The following is a 9271-nucleotide window of genomic DNA, read 5'->3' on the forward strand; positions in this document are numbered from 1 at the left end:
CCATGTAAATAGAAAAGTATGTCCCATACTTTGATGCCCAAAGAAAGATTTGCAACCAACTTCATCTTTACCAAAGGTTGCCACTTCATCAAATTCAATATAAAAAATATAAAAATCAACCATATATGCTTCATCCATTGAAACATTAGAATCAAATACATATCATCAACCCAATCAACATGCTCACACCCAAGAATAAACCAAACATAATGATTCATCAACAAACCCTCATCCACATCAGTAACTAGTGAATCCACACCAACAACAAAAAAATCCATATCAGTAGCAATATGTAACTCCATATTAGTAGCAAGATGTAGATCTCCATCAACACATGCCAAAATCACAACACCAGCAGTCTCATTTTTCAAACAAGATGCTCTGCAACACACAACTCATCACCAATAGCAATCAGATCATCCATGACCAAGTTCTCTACAATTTCCATGTCAAATTAAATCAATTGGTTATGAAATCTAATGTCTATCCTAGCATCAAAAAGGTTAGGAATATCTTTAACAATAACCTCCAACTACTTTGCATGTTTTGTATCAGATTCCACAATCTGATCAACAAAACCCACCTTGACCTTGCTATGCCATCTTCTCTCGTGAACAAGTCTCTCAACTAGCCAAACAACTCTCTTCCAGATTGATAGACTCCAGCTCCAAAAACATCTATGTAATGCCTTCCTCATCCTATCCTTATATCAATCAATAGAACTAGTTTCAAATTGAGCAATCACCTTCTTAGCTTGATCAACCAAACTAGCTTTAACTTGAGTAGACATCTTAGAAAAAATTCTCTCTGCCACATCATAGAGATTCACAATGACGTTAGGGTCCAATCCTCTTGGATCCATCTCCCAAGATCTTCATAAACCCTCTAAAAAAAAGCCTTCCCACACTCCTTTTGACAACCTTGAATTATTTGCAAGTCTGATAATAACCTACCACCTCACATGAATAATCAGGAACCACATCACAAGTCTAGCACCACAAATCTGTAATCCACAAACCCTCTATGATCATGCCTCAACAAGATCAAAATTCCATTTTCACATCCATTGATCCATCTACCAGCCCTCTACAATTGCAAATTAGAATCATAATCTGCCACCTCGCAACCAAGAGATTTAGGACTTTGGAAGGAAAATTCACCACTAGATTAAGTTCAAATTAGATCTACTTCTCCACCCAATTCCTAGTGTAAACTACCACAACTTTGGTGATTTGTCCACACACTTAGGAACAACATTTTCGCTAATACCACTTGAAACAACACAAAGTAGGAGTATCCCCAAAGGAGATGTCCTAGCCCCCAACAATATAACCATATAATGGAAACACAACAACAAGAAGTAATAATACAAGATCTGATACCAAATTTTAATAATTGTTGATAAAATATAATTGATTACATGCAATATGCCCAGCTGTAAGGCCTTCCAAGTTATGTCCAAATACAAAAAACAATTACAAAATTAATTTTGCAAGATCCATCAAGATCCAACTTACAACCAATCTTAGCTAGCCTAGATCTATAACATAATAATGATCTTGAAGCAACCACCAAGGAAATCTAAACTTGTGCTTGCAATCCCACCAAGAAATATCCTTGTTTTTTAGCTGCAAGCATAGCTTGGCTCCAACTTATCCAAGATCCAAGTGCAAACTACTTCACATTCGATGCTCTATCCAAACATTCACAACTCTATCACAATCGTGTTATAAATTGCCTCACATTTGGTGCTCTGTCCTTAGACTTAGGAAAACTCTCCCTTTAGCTACTCCCACATTCACTTCTCCTCCTCTGAATGAATAAAAGACTCCAAAAGACCCCCTAATTATACCCATCTAAGACATAATTTTTCCTATAATACAAATTAAATGTCCATACATAAATTAAATGCCACAAGTTGGTCTCCAACAGAAATTAAATGCCCAAAATTGATATATGAGGAAAATTGTGATATCTCCTAACTCTGATTGAATTAGAACTTGCGCTTAAAATTGAAAGTAGTACTTTAGGTTCTCTATAGATTCTTAAGTTTTCAAAGGCTTATTTTCCAAGAAAAAGTGTGCATCCATCCTAAAATTCATGCACAAAAACCTTTCATGCAGTCTATTAGAAATTGATACTTCAAGGGAATTTCCATATCTGTGAATATATAAGGAATTATAACTTTCACCTTGGATAATAGATATTATTCTAGGCTCTCTTCAATCCATAAAAGGATAATCCTCTAACTCATTGTGGAAAATTAGTTACACACCATGCAATAGGCACCCAAAAACTAGAAAACATAGTTCCAATAGCAAGGTACAAACAACTCAAACTTCAACTCAATCCATCCAATCTCTATGCAATCATGAAGAAAGGTTCCCCAATGTGTCTCCAACACATTCCTAACCATAAAAATTATAGATCCACCAAAATCCAAGCTTGATGCTCCTACATTAGGTACATAAGTTAGTTTTGGAGGGTTCATTTGAGAGATAAATTAGCATTGGTTATCTCCATTTGCATATGTTGTTATGTTGGTTGAGTATTGGAGATGATTTTATATTAGGCATATTCCTTGTATTGGGAGTGGTTATTCCTTGGTTTAAGAATGTTTTTATGAGTTTGATCTTCTTATGAGAGGCTTAGATCCATATGGTATGGTTTGGGTGTTGTTGAGGTTTCTTGGTTGGGGTTTTATGGAGGAGATCATACTTGCACAATGTACATCTAGAGGTGTGTGTAGAAGGAAATGAAATAGGTTATGATTTGCATGGTTTATCTTTGGTTTTGGTTATCTTCCTAGATGTTTGGTTTCACTTACATTGAATTTGAGATTGGTTAGAGATTGTGATCACTAGTTTGTACTCATGTATGTCATCTAAGATGACATGGTTATTCCTTTATCTCTTTCCTCTATTGGTTGTGGAGAGCTTGGGAGAGTGTTGGAGACTTGAATTATGAGAGTTTTTCTTGAAGGTTATTGGTTTATGTGTTGTGGATATGCTTGAGACTACATGGACTCACTTCTTAGAGATGTTGTGAGTGGATTGGTTATAGATTTGACATTAGCTTTTGCAATGGGAGCTTCTTGGTATATATGTGGTAGGTATTGCTCTTGAGGTTTGTGATTGTAGGTTACATATTGGATATGTTGATGATGTTAGATTCACTTGTTATACCTTTGGAGGTATGTATAGTTGGATAAGGTTGGCACTTGTTGTGGGTACTATTTCAGCTATGGCTATTTTGACAACTATGGATACATGAGATTACCTTTGGATCAAGTTTTTGTGCTTGAAATTTTGGTTGGTACATGGTTTTATGATATTCTAATGCAAGAAGTTGGGTGGCTTTCTCTTTGGATGACTTCTATGTATTTCTAGTGGCAATGGCATAACAAGAGGTGAGATTATTCATGTTTGAGATGATGGATACTCTGATTTTTTTGTAAGTACTGAGATGAAGCACTTCATCTACTTTGATCCATGATGGTGGATGTACTACAAGGGATTGTTCCCTCATCTAGTTATAAGCCTACAAATTGACCCTATGCAATGTATACAACAAGTGGGAGATTGTTGAGATAATGGGTGTTACACTATTATACTATTTTATCATGTAATGTTGCACCTAGATGGATGTGCAACATGTAAAGATTCTCATGGGATATACTAGATGAGTTGTATTGTAAAATTGTGATAATATTTCATGTAATTATTTAATATTGGGAAAAATAATTAAATTTGTAATATTAAATGTGGGGTCCAAGGGTTAGGTAGCACATGGTTTATGTAATACCACTTGGTGGTTATGTGGGACTTGCTACTAAATAGGCAACCACAAGCGTAGTTGTTGGTGTGAGAGAAGACAAAAGGGAAAAATAAAGAGTCAGGTGGGATAAGGTTTGATAGGTTAGCCAAGGGAGCATTTGTGAAGGTTGGAAGCATGGCATGGGATGTGCAAATTTATGCTTGTTCACATAGATTTCTTGGTTATGACTATGGCTTTCAAGGCTTCCATGGTTGTATGCAATGGTATTTTTGACTGAATAATACATGGTGATGGATGTTTTGGAGGTTGGGTTTTACCCTCAGTGAAGGTTTCCTAGGGTATATCTTGTGTCACAATTTTTTTGGGTATGTTGTCTATTCTCTTGGATGTGGATTTTAGTTGCATACTTATTTCAGATCTATTATGGGTTATGTGGAAATGGTTATATTCTTTCTTGCAAGTTTCCTTACAGTTTGAATACATGTTTAGACTTTAAATTCAATTTGCATTGGTTAAAAAAATTGACCATAATGGAAACATTTGAAACACCTAAAAATTTTCTTCAAACCATAACTAGTACTGGTCATATTACATTATAATGCCTTATGGCCAAAGCTATTAAAATTGAAGCAATAACCCTTAAAATTCTATTTTTCCCTCTATTTTGAATCCTCCTCTTCTTTTATGTTTAAAGCAGATTTATTAAATAGATTTTGTAAAGAAATTTTCTTCTTCTCCTTTTCATCAAATGACAACTTTTAGTTTTCAATTAATTTATTTGCTTCCTCAAAACTGCAAGAATTTTCTTGTTACTTACTTCATCGGTAGAGATTAATTTCTTTAATCTCTTCAATTCTTGTAAGGAATGAAGAAGTTTTTCTTCAAGGTCAACTTCTTCATTTGAATTAAATAAAGGTTTAGATAGGATTGATTCTATATTTGGAATATTGACTATTTCAGCCATAAATAATCACAGATCTATGAGATTTCCACAATCCATGAATATGAGTTATGATTTATGAATTTGATTGTGTGCAACTTTTTACCATCAATGTTTCGGATCATACTACATGATCCATCATCAGGATGCTAGAGAGCTTGAAGAACAAAAAATGATAAGTTGCAGATCTAGCAAACCCCTAAAAGGGAACAAGAAGGGGGGGGGGGAGGAGTTTGGGTGAGAAGAGAGAAAAAAGTACAAGGGTGACAAGACATGACCCTAATCTACTAATTGAAAACCACTCCTACAAAAAAAGGACTAATAAGTCAAAAAATATATATTAAAAATAATAATAAAAAATAAAGATTAAGAAAGAATAATAATTGATAACTTAATGAATGAATGAATACAATTAAAATCATGATAATAAAAAACAAAAATAATAGCAATAATAATAATAGGAATTAAAATTAGATTAAACCAAAACAATTGAAAAATTAGTAAATCACAACAAAGAAATAATAGGACTACACAAAAAAAATAATTATTATTAATAATAATAATCTACAAACACATGCGAGCGCGCACACACACACACATATATATGGAAGTGTTTGCGGGTGTAAACAAATAAGGAGCACCAACATGGAAGTATAAATATAAAATAACACTATAGATGCAAAAAAGAAAACATGACAACACACACAACGAGAAATATAAACATCCCAATCTACAAATATGTAGATGGGTATAAGAAATGTACACACACACACACACACAAACACGTGAGACTTAATAGTAGTAATAATAATGATAATAATAACAAATAGATATAAATAAGAAAAAGATAACCTTAATAATGATAGAGAATAATGAAGAAGAAAAATACAAAAATAACGGAAAAAATACCTAGACAGGAATAAGAAATATGTAGATGGGTATAAGAAATGCATATATATATATATATATATATATAAGCAAACTACAAAAATGTAGAAAGGTGTAAGAAATGTGTATAAATATAAGAAAAGTAAATAGATATATATAAGGAAAAAGATAACCTCAAAAAAAAAAAAAAATAATGAATAAGAAAATAAGAAAAAATCAAATAAAAAAGGGAATACAAAGTGAGAATAAACACCCAAATCTACAAATATATAGATGGGTATAAGAAAACTATATATATATATATATATATATATATATATATATATACATATATATATATATACATATATATATATATATATATATGTATATATATATGTATATATATATATATATATATGTATATATATATATATATGTATATATATATATATATGTATATATATATATATGTATATATATATATATGTATATATATATATATATATATATGTATGGAAAAGGTAACCTCAATAATAATAGTCAATAATGAATAAGAAAAAAAGAAAAATACAAAAATAATAAGAAAATAAATACATAAGAGAAAATGAATAAGGATAACTAAAAAGAAAAATATATATATGTATATATCTATATATATATATATGTATATATATATATATACATGTATATATATACATTTATATATGTATATATATATATACATGTATATATATATACACATGTGTATACATATATATATATATATATATCTATATATATACATGTGTATATATAAACATGTATATATATGTATATATATGTGTATATATATATACATGTATGTATATATACATATATATATGTGCATGTATATATATACATGTATACATACATATATATACATGTATACATACATATATATATATACATGTATACATACATATATATATACATGTATATATATATATATATATATATATATAAGAAAAAAGATAACTTGAATAATAATAGTAAATAATGAATAAGAAAATAAGAAAAATACAAAAATAATAAGGGAATACATACATAAGGGAAAATGAATAAGAATAACTAAAAAGAAAAATAACATGGGGAGAGACAAGGGAGAGAATAGAGATGGTTGAGATGAGCCCTAACAAATATGATGAGAAAATAAAGAGCAAAGAGATGACCTAAAAAATATAAAGAGAGAGAAGGGGGTAAGAATTGTGAGAATAAAATAGAGAAAAGAGAGTGAGGGCCTCAACTAGGGTTAAGAAGACAAGGGGAAGAAGGGATAAAGAGATGGGGAAGAACAAGGCATGAGGAAGAGGTTGGTGAGCGGGGCGGGGGGGGAGAAGCGGGGGAAGAGAAACCAAAGAGGAGGGGAATAGAACCAAGGAGAAGCCCGAAAGGGGAAGGGAAACCAAAGAGAAGGAGAAATGTACACAAAGATGGTCAGGACACATGGTTGCTACTATGAAGGGAAGATAATAATGGATGCCAGGATGTGCTCAAGCTCCAACCTTCATCTTGATTGAGGTTAGATAGCTTGTTATTAATTTTGATGGCCTCTTTAAGCTTGCACTTGAAGAAATTGTCCTCTCTATACACAATTTGGGTGTCCTCTAACCATATGTGATGCTTGGTCGAGGAAGAATGCTCAACAAGTGCTAACTTAAGAATTTGTTCATGTATGATGTTAGCAGCATGCTCTTTGATTCTAGTGTTGAATAAGTGACCCGTTTCTCCACTGTAAGGGGTTTCACAAGAGCACATGACTTTATAGACCCAAGACTCAGTAAGGGTATCCCTATGGTCCTTAGTGGGAGGGTTTCAATGCCATGCCCAAAAGGGGAAGAGAAACCAAAGAGCAGGAGAAAGGTATAGAAAGATAGTCAGGAAACAAGGTTGTTGCTACGAAGGGAAGATAATAATAGATGCCAGGATGTTCTCAAGGTCCAACCTTCACCTCAATTGAGGTTAGAGTGTTTTCTATTGATTTTGATGGCCTCTTTAAGCTTGTGATTGAAGAAATTGCCCTCTCTATACACAATTTGGGTGTCCTCTAAGCATATGTGATGCTTGGTTGAAGAAGAATGCTTAGCAAGTGCTAACTTAAGAATCCATTCATGTTTGATGTCACCAGTAGCACCCTCTATCCCTAAGACCTCCCCATTTTTCTCCATCCCCTATGTTGTGGGGATTTCCCACAAGATCTCTAAAGTTCTTAACAAAAAGGGCATCAGAGTGGCATTCAAGCCCATTTCCACTTTAAGGCACTACATCCCTCTTGCTAAGGACCATAGGGATGCCCTTACTAAGTCTGGGATCTATAAAGTCATGTGCTCTTGTCAAACCCCTTACATTGGAGAAATGTGTCACTCATTCAACACTAGAATCAAAGAGCATGTTGCTAACATCAAACATGAACAGATTCTTAAGTCAGCACTTGCTGAGCATTCTTCCTCGACCAAGCATCACATATGCTTAGAGGACACCCAAATTGTGTATAGAGAGGATAGTTTCTTCAAAAGCAAGCCCAAAGAGGCCATCAAAATCAATAACAATCCCTCTAACCTCAATCAAGTCGAAGGTTGGAGCTTGAGAACATCCTGGCATCTATTATTATCTTCCCTTCATAGCAACAACCCTGTGTCCTAACCATCTTTCTATACCTTTCTCCTTCTCTTTGGTTTCTCTTCCCCTTTTGGGCATCTCCCCATTTCCACTTTAAGGCACTGCATCCCCCTTGCTAAGGACCACAGAGATGCCCTTACTAAGTCTAAGGTCTATAAAGTCATGTGCTCTTGCAGAACCCCTTACATTGGAGAAACAAGTCACTCATTCAACACTAGATTCAAAGAGCATGCTGCTGACATCAAACATGAATGGATTCTTAAGTCAGTAGTTACAGAGCATTCTTCCTCGACCAAGCATCACATATGCTTAGAGGACACCCAAATTGTGTACAAAAAGGACAATTTCTTCAAGTGCAAGCTCAAAGAGGCCATCAAAATCAATAACAGCCCCTCTAACCTCAATCAAGATGAAGGTTGGAGCTTGAGCACATCTTGGCATCCATTATTATCTTCCCTTCATAGCAACAACCCTATGTCTTGACTATCTTCCTATACCTTTCTCCTTCTCTTTGGTTTCTCTTCCCCTTTTAGGCTTCTCCTTGGTTCTCTTCCCCTCCTTCTCTTTGGTTTCTCTTCCACTTTTGTGCATCTCCTTGGTTCCTCTTCCTTATTCCTTGTACTTCCCACCATTTTATCCATTCTTCCCCTCGTCTTCTTACCCCTAGTTGATGCCCTCACTCTTTTTTCTCTATTTTAGTCTCGTGGTTCTTACCCCCTTCTCTCTCTTTATGTTTTTCAAGTCATCTCTCTGCACTTTATTTTCTTGTCATGTTTGTTAGGCCTGATCTTGGCCATCTCTCTTTTCTCCCTTGTCTCTCCCTGTGTTATTCTTCTTTTTAGTTATTCCTATTCATTGTCTCTATGTATTTATTCCCTTATTATTTTTGTATTTTTCTTATTTTCTTATTCATTATTTACTATTATTATGGAGCTTATCTTTTTTCTTATATATATATATATATATATATATATATATATATATATATATATATATATATATATATATATATATATATATATATATATATATATATATATATATGTT

This window comes from Cupressus sempervirens, chromosome 9 (genome assembly GCF_028749045.1).
Source record: "Cupressus sempervirens isolate cs-2001-9-10 chromosome 9, ASM2874904v1, whole genome shotgun sequence".
Lineage (NCBI taxonomy): Eukaryota > Viridiplantae > Streptophyta > Pinopsida > Cupressales > Cupressaceae > Cupressus > Cupressus sempervirens.